Below are 16,687 nucleotides of genomic sequence, written 5' to 3'. Positions count from 1 at the left end.
ATTAACAGCCATTTAATTTCCCTTAAAATTATTATAGTTCTATTAAATTGTTAGGTTTAAAAGATTTTTTTTTTTTAAAGAAGAGAGCTGTCTATTTTGTGATGGTGTTTTGAAATAATACTAATTCCTAAACACAGTGCAAATGAGGCACGTGTGTGTGCTTAAGATCTACAAGTTAAATAAGTGAATGGCTTTTGTTTGGGTTTGTTTTTTGTTTTTTAGATGCCTTAAAACAATGGCAGGTATTAAATGCTGGTGTCCAGGAAGTGGCTTGTTGAGCCCGGACTCCACCACAATAATGCATTCTAATCATTTACTGTCAGTCTTTCCCCATATGTTTGTGACGACATAAATCTGACCGCCTAGGTTCTATGTCCCAATTAACCTCATTGAAGCCGTGATCCATCTTGCTTCATGAACGCAGAGTTCTAGCTTTGTGTGGTGAGCATGTGTTTTGGAGACAGTGCCAGTTACCACACAGTGTTGTGAATACATCTGACACCATCGGGTTGTATATTTTACATGCTTACAATAGCAACTAGTATGCCCTATATGATTGCACCTCAGTTTTTTATTTTTAGAATGATTTATTTTTTATCTTCTGGGCATTGGTGTTGTTGCCTGCTCTCAGTGTGAGGGTTGCCAGATTCCCTGGAGCTGGAGTTACCAACAGCTGTGAGTAGCCATGTGGTTGCTGGGAATTGAACTCGGGTCCCCTGGAAGAACAGCCAGTGTGCTTAACCACTGAGCCATCTCTCCAGCCCTGCACCTCAGTTTTTGTTTTTTAAAGTATATGAAAATTATACTCCCACCCCATTTTTTTCCCTCAACAATTACTGGCAGACTTAAGTGTGTGGTACTAGGAGAAAAGTCTAACATAGAGTGCATTTTTCATGGGGGCTTAAAAAATGCTTTAAGTACTAATTAGTAATTGTAGTAATTTTGACCTGTAATTTGAAAGATTGCAGAATGTTACTAAGACTTCAGAAACCTCTAGAGGTTAAAGGTTATGGTCAGGCTGGGGGATTTCAAGCCTTCTAGGAAACCAAAGTCTGGAAGAGGCCTCCTTAGCCCTGGAAGACAGTGGGTGACCGTGACAGCTCCTGACTATTACTGATAAAAACATTTACAAAAGATAACTCTGTTCTCAGAGACCATCTGCCCGAACCTGGCAGGCTCTCTAGAAAGACCTGCAGGCTGTGATGAAGCAGATGCTGTATGTCTTAGGGGAGCAGGTTTGACTGATCTCCCTGTGCAAAACCTAATGACTTTGTAGAAGGGAGAGACTCCCACAGCAAGGGGAAGGGCCAGAGGGAGAATGGCTCTGGAAAGGAGGTAAGGTTTGAAAAGGGTGGCCGAGCCATAATTTCCTGTTAGGAGGGGCAGGTGGTGGTGTTTTATTTTGGCTTGGTTTAAGTCTAGGTTCAAAGAGGGGAAAAATACTCTATGATCTAGAAATTCCATTTCTGGATATACGGCTAAAGTATGAAAGGCATCTGCTGAAGAGATGTCTGTAGTCAATGTTGACAGCAACATTATCCACGATAGCAAACCAGAGTCCCCCTAAGTGTCCATTTGCCGGTGACTAGAGGAATGTGGTGTCAGGTATTGCGCGCTCTCACTCACGGGTGAGTATTAAAAACACTGAACGAAGCAGAGGAAAGCGGCAGTTACTGCAGAGTCCCGAGGGGTCCAGGGTGGGGAGTTCAGAATGTGACGTGGGCTTTCTGCTGAATGCCGGTCACTTCTATACCCCTGAAAAGTAAAAGGTTCAGCCAGGCCTGGCGCTGCAGACCTGTCATGTCAGCTGTTTGGGAGGGAGGCTGAGCAGGAGATGGTGAATTCAAGACATACGTGGGCTATGTAGTCTGGGTCATTTAGCAAGACTCTGTCTTCAGATAAAAAATTTAAAATGGGCTATAGGTGGGGTGGTGGTGGCACATGCTTTTAATGCCAGCACTTGGCAGGCAGAGGCAGGTGGTTTTCTGTGAGTTCAAGGCCAGTCTGGTCTACAGAGTGAGTTCCAGGACAGTCAGGGATGTACAGAGAAACCCTCTCTCAAAAACAACAAAAAGGCTGTGGATGTAGCTCAGAAACTCTAGGTTTGGTCTACATGGACACACACACACACACACACACGCACACGCACACGCACACGCACGCACGCACGCACGCACGCACGCACAGGAGTAAAAACATCCCAAGCTGAGCCAGTGTGAGGCAGGAAGTCTATACATCAAAGCAACACATTGGCAGCAGTCACCCTCCGGTCCCTACAACCACGCAGCATCTCACAGCTTGAGCTGTTTGTAGGTTGTGTTCCTGAGACACCAGGCCCCCACTACCGCTGCACGGCAATTTCCTGCTCTTAGATCCCCCCAACCCCCCACCTTCTCTGTCCTGCCTGTTTGGGGAGAGGTCCATATCCGGAATGGCCTGGCTGTTCCAAGATCCTTAGCTATTGTGCTGGAACCTGTGTACAAGACAAACAGACATTCTTGGGAGGGGCTCCTACACTATCTGGAGAATTCCAACCACTCAGCTGAAGAAAACTCACTTGAGTGTTAGGGAGACTGAGAATGCCAGGCATCCCGAGGGTTGGGTGGCCAAGCCTGGCGTTTTCTCCTAGCTGAGGTGCAGTAAAGGGTCTCCTGTATGTTTGTTTGTGTGGGTGTGTATGTGATCTCACAGCCTGAGAGATCAGTTTTCTCCTTCTACCATGGGGTTCCTAGGATGGACCTGCGGTCGTCATGTTTGGCTCCAAGAACCTTTATCTGCTGAGCCATTTTGTTGGCCTTCTATTTTGTTCTTTACTCTTTGTTTTTGTTTTTGTTTTTTGAGACAGCATTTCACGATGTAGCCTTGGCTGGCCTGGAACTCACTGTGGAGACTAGGCTGGCCTGGAACTCACAGAGATCTGCCTGTCTCTGCCTCCCTAGTGCTGAAATGAAAGCCTCTTTTTTTAGGTTTATTTTTATGAGTATTTTGCCTCTGTGTATGAATGTGCACCATGTAGAGGCCCTGTGTCCACAGTATTGGGTCCCCAGCAACTGGAGTTTCAAATAGTTGTTGTTGGCGTTCTGACCCGCCCCTTGGGGACCCGCCCTGCGTCCTGACATAAAGCCTGCTTTAAGAGAAAACTCCTCTCCCCCTTTCTATTCCCACGAGATGTGCACCCTCCTCTCTTCCCCCTCCCTATCTCTCTCTTTCCCTCTCCCCCTCTCCTCTTCCCACCTTCTTCACTGAGCGCTGCCTGCATGGCTTCTCTGTCTCCCACCCGCTGTGGGGCACCTTGGCCCAAAGGTCCCGGCGTGCCGCAGTATCTTTACAGTTGTGAGCCCCCATGTGAGTGCTGGGAACTGAACCCTGGTCCTCTGCAAGAGCAACAAGTGCTCTTGACCCCTCTTAACCGATTTCTGCTGCCCCCTCCAGTTCATTCCTTATCAAGCCACGGTATACCATGTGTTGTAGGGCAGCAGACAGAGCGGTGCCAAGATGCATTTCTCCCCAGCAGACTTTGGAGACCAGACAGAGCAGGGCTTAGCTCTCTGTGTTCTGCCTGAACTTGCTTTGTGTCTTTGGGCAAATTACTTGAGTTCTGAGCGCCAGTGTCTTTATCTGTGAACTGGAGAGTAGCATTCCTTACCGAGCTGCTGGAAGAATAGAAGACAGCGCATGTCAAAGGCTAGCAGAATGCCCACACAGTGCAGGGTTTAGGCTAATAATTGCTCCATTATTCTTATCTGTGCCATTTTTTTTTCTGTAATGCCAACACACATGCACACGCGCGCGCACACACACACACACACACACACACACACACACACACACACGCGCATAGTGTGTGGTGTTATTAATTCTAGAAACCATTTGGTGTACAGTTCTGTGTCCATGGAGCACTGATTTCTGAACTACCACATAGGATTTGCCTACCATATTAAATCTCTTCTAGAATACTTCTAATACCCAAGATGATGTAAATGCTGTGTAACGAGTTGGTCTGATGTGTTGTTTTAAGGAATAACATGTGGGAAGAGTCTGTACCTGTTTGGTAGCAACACAACGTTCTGGTATTTTTCCAGTCATGCTTGGTAGAATCCATCCACCAGGAACCTAGAACTGTGTAGGGCTGACTGCAGCTGGTGAGGGAGAAAAATGATCCAGTCGCCAGTCCTGCTTGTTAGATGAGGTTCAAGTTCAGGCTGCCCCAGTTTCTACTTTTACATGTAAAAGAGTTAGTGGCTGAAAGCCCTGAGCCAGGATGCCTTGCCTCCAGCTTCGCCATTCATTCAGCTGAGGCCCTTAGACAAGGGAATTCTCTGAACCTAACTGGGCTGGGTGGCACAAGCCTGTAATCCCGGCTACTCAAGTGGCTGAAGGAGGCTCATAGATTCCAGGCCAGCCTGGCAACTTAACTTAGTGAGACCTTGTCTCAAAATAAAAAAGTAAAGTGAGCTTGAGTGTATGGTTCAATAGTAGAATACATGTCTACTGTTCATGAGGCCTTAGATTCAGTTCCTAGTACTACCAAATGATAGAGAGATGATTGAGGAAAAAGAAAGAAAGATAGATAGACAGACAGACAGACAGACAGATAGATAGATAGAAATACAAATACAACAATTCTCTGAACTTCACTTTCTTAAGCCATAAAATAGTTGCAAAAATATCAGCCTGGAATGGTGGCATACATCTTTAATCTTGGGATTTGGAAGGCAGAGGCAGGCCATTGCCTGTGAGTTCAAGGCCAAGCAGGTCTGCATAGAGCAATGGTTCTCAACCTGTGGGTCCAGACCTGGGGAGGGGGGAGCATTGCATATCAAAATATGGCATATCAGATATTCACATTACGATTCATAGCAGTAGCAGATTACAGTTGTGAAGCAATAACAAAATAATGGTTGGGGGTCAGCACAACATGAGGAACTATATTAAAGGGTCCCAGTGTTAGGAAGGTTAAGAACCACTGACATAGAGGATTCCAGGCCAGCTTGGGCTCCACAATGTGATCCTGTCTTAAATAAAATAATACATTTTAAACTGGGTAGTGGTGGTCCATGCCTTTAATCCCAGCACTCAGGAGGCAGAGACATGTGGATTTCCGAGTTCAAGACCAGGCTGGTCTACAGAGTGAGTTCCAGGACAGCCAGAGCTGCACGGAGAAACCTGTCTCCATAAACAAAACAAAACAAAACAAAAAGTACATTAAAAAATATACTGTTTTCTCGGGTTTATTTTAAGGAACCAATGTGATTGTGTGTGAAAATCACGTTTGATACCTGGTGTATCACAGATAATAAAGGTTCTGCTCACCCACTCAGCAGCCTTGGCCAACACCTCTGGGGACTCTGGGCTCTTACAGGGCCTCTCCAGTTTGACAGGGACACCCCCATCACCAGTTCCAGACCAGCTGTCTTGTACACTGGCCTCTTCATTCAGCTGTATCATGCAGGCTTCTGCTCTAGCTGGGTAGTTGGGAAGTCTGCAGTGGCCACTCCCCGAGGAAGTCCTATTTCTCACGTATTCCCTTGTTCTTTCTGGCTTTAAAACCCTGCGTGAAGACCAGTCGGCAACTCATGCTGGAGGACCTCATGTTGAGGGCCTGGCATTTCCGAGTCATCCTTCGTGATGGCCTGGTGAGGTCAGCACGTTCGCCTCCCATCCCTTCTCTAACAAACCACCACATCGTGGTGACGTACAGCAATGCCAGGGGATGTGCTGCTGGCCCAGGAGGAAATGAAGCATGACAGGAGCTCCTGCGGGCTCTGAGAAAGAATCTGTACCCTGTGCCTCAACTGTTGACTCCTGTGGCTGAATACCGTTGGTTTGTAGATGCGTGACTTGGGAGTTGACCTCCATTTTCACAGCTCCTTCCTCTGTATCTCTATGACATCTCTTCTTACAAAGGTGACTCTTTGTGATGAGAGCCACCTTCACCCAGTATGACCTCACAGTAGCGTATTACATCTGCAGAGACCCTGTTTCCATCTAAGGTGATGATCTGAAATTCTAGTTGGATATGAATTTGGGGAAACATGATTCAACTTTCAACTGTAATTCTTCTGAAACTTTAAAACAGTGTATTCATTTATGAGAGCGAGAGAGCCCATTGCATGGTGAGTACTCAGAGGTCAGGAGCTGGTTCTCTTCTTTTGCCCTCGGTTCTGGGGATCAGGCTCAGATTGTTAGGCTAGCGAGACAAGCCACCTCAGTGCCCCCACACAACGCAGTCTTAAGCCCACTTAGCAGAGAAGGAAATCCAGATGCCAAGGAGCATGTCCTTTGCACAGGTTTCAAACCATCAGCGGGTACCAGAGGTTCAAACAATGTCCTTCTCTCCTCCAGACTTCCCACTGCATCATCTCACCCTGAGTACATACCAGACCATAGCACGGGGGTCAGCAGCAAGTGGCCCCAGGTCAAAGGGACTTGAGTGGGTGAACAAGGTGAAGCAGATGCTGAATTGGCCAGCACAGTGACCCTTGCCTTGCTTCTGGGTTTCAGGTATTACCCTGTTTCCATGGTCAGTTTCACCATTTGACTTCTTTTTTTTTTTTTTTTTTTTTGGTTTTTCGAGACAGGGTTTCTCTGTGTAGCTTTGCGCCTTTCCTGGAACTCGCTTTGGAGACCAGGCTGGCCTTGAACTCACAGAGATCCACCTGCCTCTGCCTCCCGAGTGCTGGGATTAAAGGCGTGCGCCACTACCGCCCGACACACCATTTGACTTCTTAACCACAGTGCTGTGCTCGGATGATCCCATGGCCAGGCATGGCAGTGAGATGGCCTGTCAAGCCGAGCAGGGAGGCTGGAGAGCTGGCTCAGCGGTTAAGAGCACTGGCTGCTTTTCCAGGGGACCCGGCTTCCCCCCAGCACCCATGTGGCAGCTCACAAGTGTCTGTAACTCCATACAGTTCCAGGGGATCTGACCCCCTCACACAGCCATTCATGCAGACAGAACACCAATGCATATCAAAATAAAAATAAATCCTAAAACAAAACAACCAACCAACCAAACAAACAAACAACAGAAACAGAGCAGACAGGCTTAGGTTCTGCTGGGTCAAGAAAGCAAATGGGAAGGACCACCATTCTTTACATGACCGTCTCCATGACTCCTTGTTGAGCCCGCCTCTCTGTCTCTGGTTATTATGCAGGCCCTGCCTTCCTGCTGCAGAGGTTCCCTTCCTGGCATTGGGAGCCATGAGGGCACAGGTGGAAGAAGGTGGCTCTCCCTTAGCTGCCCCCAGAGTTGGCTGCCTGAACTTCACAGAGTGTGGTCGGTCAGAGCTGCTCCATGAGTACTCTGGAGAAGGGCAGAGCTGTGGATAAGAGGCAGGAGTCCAAGTGTTCCCTCTAACTTGGAATTGGAACCATAACCAGAGTCACGCTCTCAAGGTCAAGATCACTTATCTTAAACTATAAATGTACCCTGGTAACCAGGCTTAGAGATCTGTGTAGACGATAACATTGGTTTACATCATGAAAATGGGTGTCAGAAAACTTGAGGGGGTCTGGTTCGGACCTAAACTCACTATGTAGTTCAGGCTGGCCTCAAACTCAGGGCAATCCTCCTGCCTCAGCCTCCACTGTGAGAATTACAGACATGAACCAGTCTCCCAGTCCCTGCCTTGAGTCTTTATAGCTTTTTGGCCACTGCCATACTGTGTCCTTATTTGGGCGGGTGTTCCCAGCACTACCCTGATCCTGAGTTACCACCTCCCCTGACTTCCTCCTGGCAGAGAAGCTCAGAGGCACAGCTGGACTTTCCTGGAGATTTTTTTCCCTGTAGATGACTTTGACCTGAGATCGCTGGCTGCAGTCCGGCTTCACTCCCCATACTTTGTGCTTGGAAGGAACTTAGGGATTCTGAGCGGGCAGCAGTTCCGGCAAATGTTCATGTCCCCAGTGGCAGAACAGTGCATGGAAATCTAAACCTTCTAGAGCCTTCTACCGATTTCCTTGTATTCAGTAAACAGTTGCTCCCTCAGAGGCTACCTTTCCTATTGGAAAGCAGTAGGTCTTTTCTGTTGAGTGTTTTTCGAATGTATCAGTTCCGTCATTTCAAAGGCACTGCTATATTTGATTCTCTTCTCTGGAATTGTGAGCACTACCTAACTAAAGGAGGAGAAGGTTAAACCCATTCAATACCTACTGCCTGGTCTGTTTCCCATCTTTCCTCCTCGCTGAGTTCTCCAACGGATCTGGGACCCTCGGGCCCTACTGAGGGAGGAACTGAACGACATAGGCATGGACTGGCACTCACTTGGTGCTGGGTTTGGGATTGCCTAAGTACAGTGTCAGTCTGTCTCAGTTCCTGGCTTCACTTTAAACACTCATTACACTAATAGAAGGATGTAGCCTTTGCTTACAGGAAGACTAGATTTAGGAAGTCCAAAATATTCTTTTTGAAAGTTCACTCAAAACTTTGACATATTTTATGAAAAACAGAGAGTTGACTTCAAATCAATGAACTTGGATGGGGTTTTGTGTGTGTGTGTGTGTGTGTGTGTGTGTGTGTGTGTGTGTGTTTTAGGTGAGCAAGAAAGTTACTAGATTGATTTACTAGTGCTTTTAAATAGAGAAGGGGAAAAGCCATTTTATTTTGAGAAATAATCTCACTATGGAGCCTAGGCTGGCCTTGAATTCATGATCCTCTTGCTTCAGCCTCCAGGTGCTGGGATCACATGTGTGTGCCGTTGTACCAGCTAGAGGTTGTTATTTAGAATAATCAATTCTGCCTCCAAATCTTTATTTGGCTGTTTGGATCTTGGGAAACTTATCAATGGGGGTTTCCTGAGACAGTCGGTGACATAGTTCATGAAATTAAATTCTGTGACATTTGACTCCGGGGAAGAATTTAGTTACTCAGAGCATTGCACAACTTTTTCTGGGAAAGGGCAGCTCATGAAAGGGAAATGTCTATGGACAGCCCCAGCTGCTTGTCCTCCATAAGAAGGGGGATTGTATTGTCATGCAGCTGTGGAGAGGGCAGAGTCTGCTCCTACGTGGGACATACTCAAGAATTTACTGGATAGAAGGCCAAGCTGGATAACATCGGTTAATCCTGAGTCAAGGTCTCACTGTTGGATGAGTGAATCATAAAACAGAGATCAAGGGGAGAGAGAAATGGCTCGTTAAGCAAGAAATCTGTTGTGCAAGCATGAGGACCTGAGTTCAAATCCATAGCATCCAGGGAGAAGCTAGTGTGGTTACTCAGACCTGTAACCCCAGTGCTGGGTGGGGGTCAGAGACCAGACAATCTCCAGGTTTGCTGGACATTTAGAGACCCTGTTTCGTGAAAATACGGCATGGTGGAATGGGATAAAGCAGGACACACAAGTCCCTCCTGGCCTCTCTCTACACATGCTTTGGCATCCCCTCCACTTTTTGGCACACATATATCAGATACACTCCACAGAAGCTTGTACCTGCACACACACACACACACACACACACACACACACACACACACTGGTAATTAAAGCCAGGTGTGTAGTGTGTGCCTGTATTACCAGCACTTGAGAGGTGGAGGCATGAGAATCATGAATTCAAACTCACTGTGAGCTCCTTCCGACCTTCACCCCTCCACCTCCCAAGTGTCAGTGTTACAGATGTGTGCCACAGCATCTGGCTCTGTCTATGTTTTTAGGTACTTAATCCTTCTTTCAGAAAGTAATAAATATATGCACATGTGAAGATCAGAAGGTCCAGTGAGGGACAGAGAAAAGAGGGTCACTTGGGTCTCTATTCCAAAGAAAATTATTGTTACCAGTAATTGTGTATGCATATACATGCCTGCGTATATGCATATATAAAAATAAAAATTTATATAGTAAGGCACTGGTGACTTGTAGCCATTGTAAATAGAGCGTTTTTCAGGGAGCAAAATAAAATCCTTCCACCAAAGTGATGAAGTTCCACCAAGGGGTGTGTCTAAATGAAGCTCATCTTTCTTCCAGGGACTCAACTTCTCTCTCGGTAAAAGTATCCCTAACCCATTTTGCCTCTGACTCTGTTGACTGTCTGTCTCTGTCTCTCCCTCCCGCCTTCCCTCTGCCTCTCTCTCTCTCTGTCTGTCTCTTCCTGTGTCTCTCTCTGTCTCTGTCTCTGTCACACACACATCCTTACAGCCTACACCAAATGACCTCACCTTTGCTCTCTGCTCGTGCTGATATTGGAGAATTGTAGAGTGAATTTTGTGGGTTTACCTCACTTCCCTTATTTTACAGGCCAGAAAACGTTGAATCCCAGAGAGGAAGGGCAACCACAATCCCTAGGGTTCCAAGGCAGCTTGTTGCTGGTGTTGCTCATGCTTTGAAGATGGTCCTCTTGCCTCTTCTGTGGTAGCACACTTCCTGAGTCCACCTCCCTCTCCACCTGTAGCCTGCAGAGGTAGTGCTCTGCCTGATGGGTTGGGTTGTAGGCTCTAGCCAAAGCTCTGTTCTTGCCTAGCTGTTTGTCTCTGAGGACATACACCAGAGTATGTGGTGGCCACCCTGAGCTGGGGGGTTCCTTTTTTAGAGGGATCTAATGAAAGATGGGCTGGAAGGTGAGTAAGGAAATAGAGCACCCACCTGGCACCCACTGTTATGCAAATAGATGGTTGCTGGGTCAAGTGTCTTCAACCTTACCTGCTGGGTCATTTGCACGTGGCTTCTCAACTCTAGTGGTTGACATTGTCTGTCACCTTGGCCTACAATCACCCTGGAGACAAACCTCTCCGGACATCTGTGAGGTGAGAAAACTTACCCTCAGTGTGGGTGGCACCCTCCCAAGGCTGGGGCCCTAGACTGGATGACAAGGAGAAAGCAGACTGAACACCAGCCCTCTGCTTTCGCTGTGGACACAGAGTGGCCAGCTGCCTTCTGCTCGTGCAACCCTGACTTTTCCGCTGTGAAGGGCTGTACCCTACGACTGTAGGCAGAATAAACCCTCCATTCCTTTAGCTTCTTTTCAAAGAAAGTAGCAAATACACCAGTCAAACGGGACCAAGATTTAAAATGGCTTCCATTTTCCCAGTGCGGGCCCTCCCAAGATTGGGTTTTTAACGCTTAAAGTGGCAGTATACATTTTAAAAAATAAATTCAGATATCCATCCCCAGCCTGTGCTGAGGCTGACCAGAGGACAAGCAGTGGTGCGTGGGTCCCTGGTGGACTTGCGAACATTTCTGTGTGGGGACTCAACGGTCATCCGTGGGTTGTCTCAGTTCATCCTTCTCAAACCCACACCTGGCTAGCTCTTTTCACTTCTCACCTCACCTCTGAGGCTAAACCATTTCCTAACAGTGACTTTTCAACTGGGGTTTGTTTTGTTTTTCTAAGCTCTGCCCTCTTTTTGTGACTGGGCAGTGTGTGTGCATGGTATGAACAACTGCATAGACTGGTGTGTGTGTGTGTGTGTGTGTGTGTGTGTGTGTGTGTGTGTGTAATAATGTTTTTTGTGTGTGTGTGTGTGTGTGTGTGTGTGTGTGTGTATTGCTTTGATGGAACTACACTGCTGAGGTACCACCCTCAATAGCTAAGCAGCAAACATTCATAGTTGTAGAAGTCAGAAGCACAGTCAGGGTGTGGGTGTCCTCCTAGTCGGCTCATTCTGAGGGTTCAGGGGAGCCTCTTTTTCAGGCCTATCCTCCTGGTTGATGAATGGTTATTTCTCTGTATCTGACTCACCTCTCTGTGTCTGAATTTCCTCTGGTCTCCCTGGATTGGGCCCCGCCCTTATGACCTCACTTGAACTGCAAAGCCTCCTACTGCTATTGTTACTATTACTATTGTTATTTGTAATGGCTCAAATCATAAGCCAGGCTTCTGGGTACTAGGGCTTTGGCATAGGCCTATGCGTCCGTGGGAAGGACACAACGGAAGCCCGTAAGTGTGCACATTGGTAATGCTCGTGCGTGAACAAGTGTGCATTCAGTGGGCTGTTGCATCCAATGGACTTCACGTCATAAGCATTTTACTACTTGGAGAATTTTAAAGATAGGGCTGTTTTCTCTTGTGTGCATAGAGAAGATATACAATCGTTTTTCTCACAAATCTCCCACTGGTACAGTAGGATGGGTGTGATTATCTAGTGGGTGCCAGATGTCACCCTTGCTTCATGGTGAGCTGGAAGTGCTCCTCTGGTTCCTCAGTCTTTGTTTTCTTTTGGGGGTGTTGTTCTTATACAGACTGCCCAGGCCACTGGGCTCAAGGGATCTCCCTGCTTCAGCCTCGGAGTATCTGGAACATGGTAACCAGTACTGACCCCTCGTGCCTAAGTAGACCAGTGGCGTTCCTCAGTGTGTGATTTTCCCACCTCATCTTACATAAGATTGCTAAGTGGTGTCTTGAAATGCCTTCAGCTACACAGCAGAACATTCCAATTATTCCAAAGGGCCCAAGAGTCCCCAAGAACTCTAGTATCAGGCTTCAGGAAATTTCCCGGTATATCCAAATGTTAAGCACATTTAAAAAAATGTGATTTAGATGTTATAAATATTTGTAGGGAAGACTTTGACTTTCCTGTCAGAGGAAGCTTCTACGCACCAGCTCCATCCCCTCCGGCTGTGTCTTCCTTGACCTTAGTGCACAGGAGGGGCCCTAGAGGTCTGTGTTGCTGGCTGATGTGCAGGCCACAGGGGATCCTGCCTGCAATCTGGGGGCTGTTTACTCCATCATCAGAACAAATTGCTCTCAGACTGACCCCAGACCAGCTGGCCTCTCACAACCGTGAAGCCTTGATGTTCTTTTCCCGCCCGGTTTACTGTAAACCTGGCATTTGTCTTTCTCATTAAAGAAAATGAGTTCATCACGGTGTTGAATTGACTTGGGATTCTGACTCACTTTCCAAGCAGCCAGAGACTCAGCTAGGCCCTGAAGTTTTCCAGGTCCATCTGCAGTTCCAGGGAAGGAGATGGGTAGGACCTGGAGGCAGGGTTTGGAGCCGGTGGGTCTCCTCAGACACTGCTCCAGGACACTGTGAAGTCTGATTCTAGTAGAACAAGCCAGGGAACCAGCTGCCTTTGGCTCAGGCACCTCTCCCCAAAGCAAACACTGCTCTTTTCTTGGTTAGCTATGAGGCGGTTGTTAGGGCTCAAACTTGGGGACAAATGGCTCATGGAGGTGCCTATTAACATACCAAAGCTGATGCTGGCTGTCCAGTTCTTCCAGCATCCCTCAGACCCTAAGGGTTAGGTAGTCAGTCCTCCTGGTTGGCATACCCCGCCCCCTACCCAGAACTCTTCAGCCCAGAGGCTGGGCAGCCCTTCTCCCAGCTCTTCTGGCCCCTATACAGCTCAGCTATTTTCGCTACGTAACTCTTGGTCCCTGGCTCTTCTTCTGGTCTCCTAGCTTCTTGGCCTTCCTGCGCTCTGCTCCCCTCTTTCTCCTCTCCTCTCATGGCCTGCTGGCTCAGCCTGCAGGCAAGGTCCAGTCTGGACTCTCCCAGAGGTATCTCTCTCTCTCTCTCTGCCTATAACATCCTCAGCCCTTAGCAATGGTCACGTCCTCCTCTTTCTTTTTTTTTTTCCATTCAGTGATGAAGCCACGGCAGCCAGCATTCTATGAACTAATCATCCAGTCATTTAAAATTGCATTGTACTCATACCTGCTGCTTGGGAGGCTGAGGAGAATCACGAGTTCAAGGTCTGGCTTAGGCTGTAAAGCGAGCTCAGAGTCAGCCTGGGTAATTCAGTGAGGCCCTGTCTCGAATTTAAAAACAACAGGAACAACAGAAGGGTTGAGGGTGTAACTCACTGGTAGACCACTGGCCAACTATACGCAAGCAAGGCCCTGGGTTGTGTTCTTAGCACCCACAACAGCGAATGAATTCCTAAGTAATTGAATAGATGCCATTAAATAACCTAGAAAGTGCTTGTCCGATAATGTGGAAAGTAAGAAATTGACTATCACATTGTATGCTGGTTGTTTTTTTTCGTCAACTTGACACAAACCTAGAGGTGTCTGGGAAGAGGGGATTTTAACTGAGAAAATGCCGTCACACTGGCCTGTCCGTGGAGCAAGTCAGTGGAGCGTTTTCTTGTTTAATGATTGATGCTGGAGGGCCCAGCTCACTCGAGGCAGCGCCATCCCTGGGCAGATGGTCCTAGGGCATGTAAGAAGTCAGACTGAGCAAGCCACGGAGAGGAGGCCAGTAAGCAGCACCCTCCTTGTTAACACTAAGGTTCCCGCCTGGGGTTCCTGCCCCGACTTTCTCAGCGGAGTGTGACCTGAGACTTTTAAGTTGTAATAAAGTTTTTCCTCCCCAGGTTGTTTCTGGTCATGGTGTTTCATCACAGCAACAGAAACCCTAACCAAGACCCATTCGTTGCATGTACTGCCTGGTCTCAGTTGTATTAAACACTCACTTCTGGTACTCATTTTTCTTTGACTGTCGCTGTACACACAAGTGGTCCCGAAGTGTTTGTAGTGTTTGGCCTGGTGCGGTGGTGGCACAGACCTTTAACCTCAGCTTTGAGGGAGGAGAGGCAGGAAGAGCTGGAGGCCAGCTCTGTCTACATAATGAGCTTCAGGCCAGCCAGGATTGCACAGTGAGACCCTGTAGAAAAGAATGAAAAAGGCTGTAGTTTCGTCCGGAATCCTTCAAATTTTTGCATTCCGTAGCGCTGGTCTATCTCTGAGTTTCAAAGAAGCAGCAATAACAGATCCCATCAGCACCTCCAGGCAAGAGCTCTTCTGCTCACGCAGCCTTGGAGCCGGACAGAGGCCGCTAGCATTCATTGCCTCTGGAAGGAAAGCCGCTGCCCTCCCCGCCGGGCCGACTAGGGAGGGGCCAGGCTTCTCTGAAGGGGACTAAAGTCCTTCTTGGTGTGAATGGCCTTTTAGGGAACAGAGGGAGGGCCCGCGGTGACATCACAGTCTCCAGTCCGGAGACTCCAAAGGAATTTGTCCCGGCTGAGCCAGTGTGAGCGCTGGAATCCGTCTGGAGAAAGAGGCGGTTCTGACTGCGGGCTTGGAGGCGCGCGCCCCGGACTGCTTCTCTGGGCTGGGTAAGATACATCTGCTGACCGATCTCATGGTCCTCTGCTTTCTGATCTGGAAGGAGAAAGTTCTCTTGAGGCCAGAGTCTTCTCGGAGGAGGGAGTCAGGGTCTGGATTGTATTGCTGTGTGGTGGAGGCCTCGCCCGATGCCTGGTGGGCAGCTGAGCACTTACTGCGTCTCTTTTTCTTCCTGCGAATCTTGTCGTGCTCCCAGCCTGGGTGCTAAGAGGCAGAGAAAATGCTGCATATGTAGACCAAAGCTGCATGTGTGACAGAAAATGCTTTAACGACCCCGTGTGAGCGAGCGAGTCTATGAGAATTTGTGTGCTTTTCCTTTCCACAAGAGAAAGCTGCCTCCGCCTCGGGACCCCATGACTCTAGTAACTAGTTCTCTAGTTGTCTTGTATCTGTTCGGGGAACCCAATGCTGAATTCTACAGCTGCACTTCCGTTTCCATGGTATGGGGCTAACCATATTCAAAGGGGGACTTGGGACTTTGTTCCTGGAGGTTCTATGACACTCCAGGATACCCTCCCCAGGCCCTGCTCCTATACTCGGACTCATCTCTGTGTGCACAGGCGGCTAGACTCCCCCACCCCAGCACAGTTTCCTTTTCTCTGCACTCGCCTCATCAGAGTGGGTTCTACTGGGTCCATTGTGGTACTCAGCTTTCCTTCCTGTCATCCGCCAGTTGGCTAGGCAGGAACCCAAGACTCAGAACTACCTAAAAGCAAGAGAGCCCTGGGTGGTGGCACATGCCTTTAGTCTCAGCACTTGGGAGTCGAAGGCAGGTGGATCTCTGTGAGTTCAAGGCCAGCTTGGTCTACAGAGTGAGGTCCAGGACAGGGAGCGCTACACAGAGAAGAAAGAAAAAAGAAAAGAAAAGAAAAAGGCAAGAGACCTGTAGCTAAGTTAGGAAGAACTAAACTAGGTGTGTTTGTGCCTGCTGAATTTGTTACTTAAAAAGTTCAGGCTGCAAGGGCCAAGAGTTCCTTATGTAGCCTTGCTTTATTCCAGGGGTGGGGACTTCCTTCACAGTAGCCCTAGTGAGAAGTCTTGAGAGAACCTTATCGCTCTTTTCATTCATGGGAACCTGGAGCTGGGAGCCGGTCTCAATGGCTCCTGTAAGGAGTCTCCAAGGGAGAGAAAGAAGGCACCCTTAGGGCCAGCAAGGTGGTGCACGCCCGTCATCCTAACTCTTGAAGGCTAGACCAGAGGACAGATAGCAGGTTTGAGGCTAGCCCGGGCTACAAAGTGAGACCCTGTCTCAAAGGAAAGGAAAAAGAAGTAACAGCTCCTTTAGTAGTGGCCTCGGCAAACGCAACAACTTCCTTCCTTTTTCGTCCCCGCCCACTCCTCAGCCCACCACACACGTCTCCAGTTTCTCTCACAGAAAGCCCAAGCTGTAAATGTGCTAATCAAACAGCATCTTAACATTCTCCAGATGTTAGATGTGTGTATGTAGCCTGACGAGTCTGGTTTTCCAGCCTGGCTGGAAGTGGGAGGGTCGTTATTCACGGGGCAGGCTGTGGTCCAGAAACTCCCTTACCGTAAAAGTTCTCCGTGGGAACGTGAGCCAAGACACAGGTGACTTTGCTCCCTGTGCATGGTTTCTAGAAGTGTTTTTATCCACTTGGAGCTCCACCTGAGAACGACAGGGAAAAGGGCCGCCTGGTGATTGCTGTTCAGACCAAGCCCACTGAAA

General features: G+C 48.2%; 1 protein-coding gene across 8 annotated transcripts in view; it reads left to right on the top strand.

Moving 5' to 3' along the window:
• The window catches only part of Palm2akap2 (PALM2 and AKAP2 fusion), a 474,883-nt gene that overhangs the window by 414,218 nt on the left and 43,978 nt on the right, over positions 1 to 16,687 (top strand). The window contains exon 1 of one of the 8 annotated variants that reach the window (XM_028883008.2): positions 14,853 to 14,990. The exons of the other annotated variants lie outside the window; for them this stretch is intronic. The gene's annotated coding sequence lies outside the window, so the exon portion shown is untranslated. Of the gene's footprint in view, positions 1 to 14,852; positions 14,991 to 16,687 lie in introns of those variants that run through there. 8 annotated transcript variants of the gene reach the window in all.

Source organism: Peromyscus leucopus, chromosome 2 (assembly GCF_004664715.2).
Source record: "Peromyscus leucopus breed LL Stock chromosome 2, UCI_PerLeu_2.1, whole genome shotgun sequence".
In the NCBI taxonomy this organism is placed as follows: domain Eukaryota; kingdom Metazoa; phylum Chordata; class Mammalia; order Rodentia; family Cricetidae; genus Peromyscus; species Peromyscus leucopus.
The sequence above is the reverse complement of the archived record's forward strand: the minus strand, read 5'-3'. Positions and strand labels throughout refer to the sequence as shown.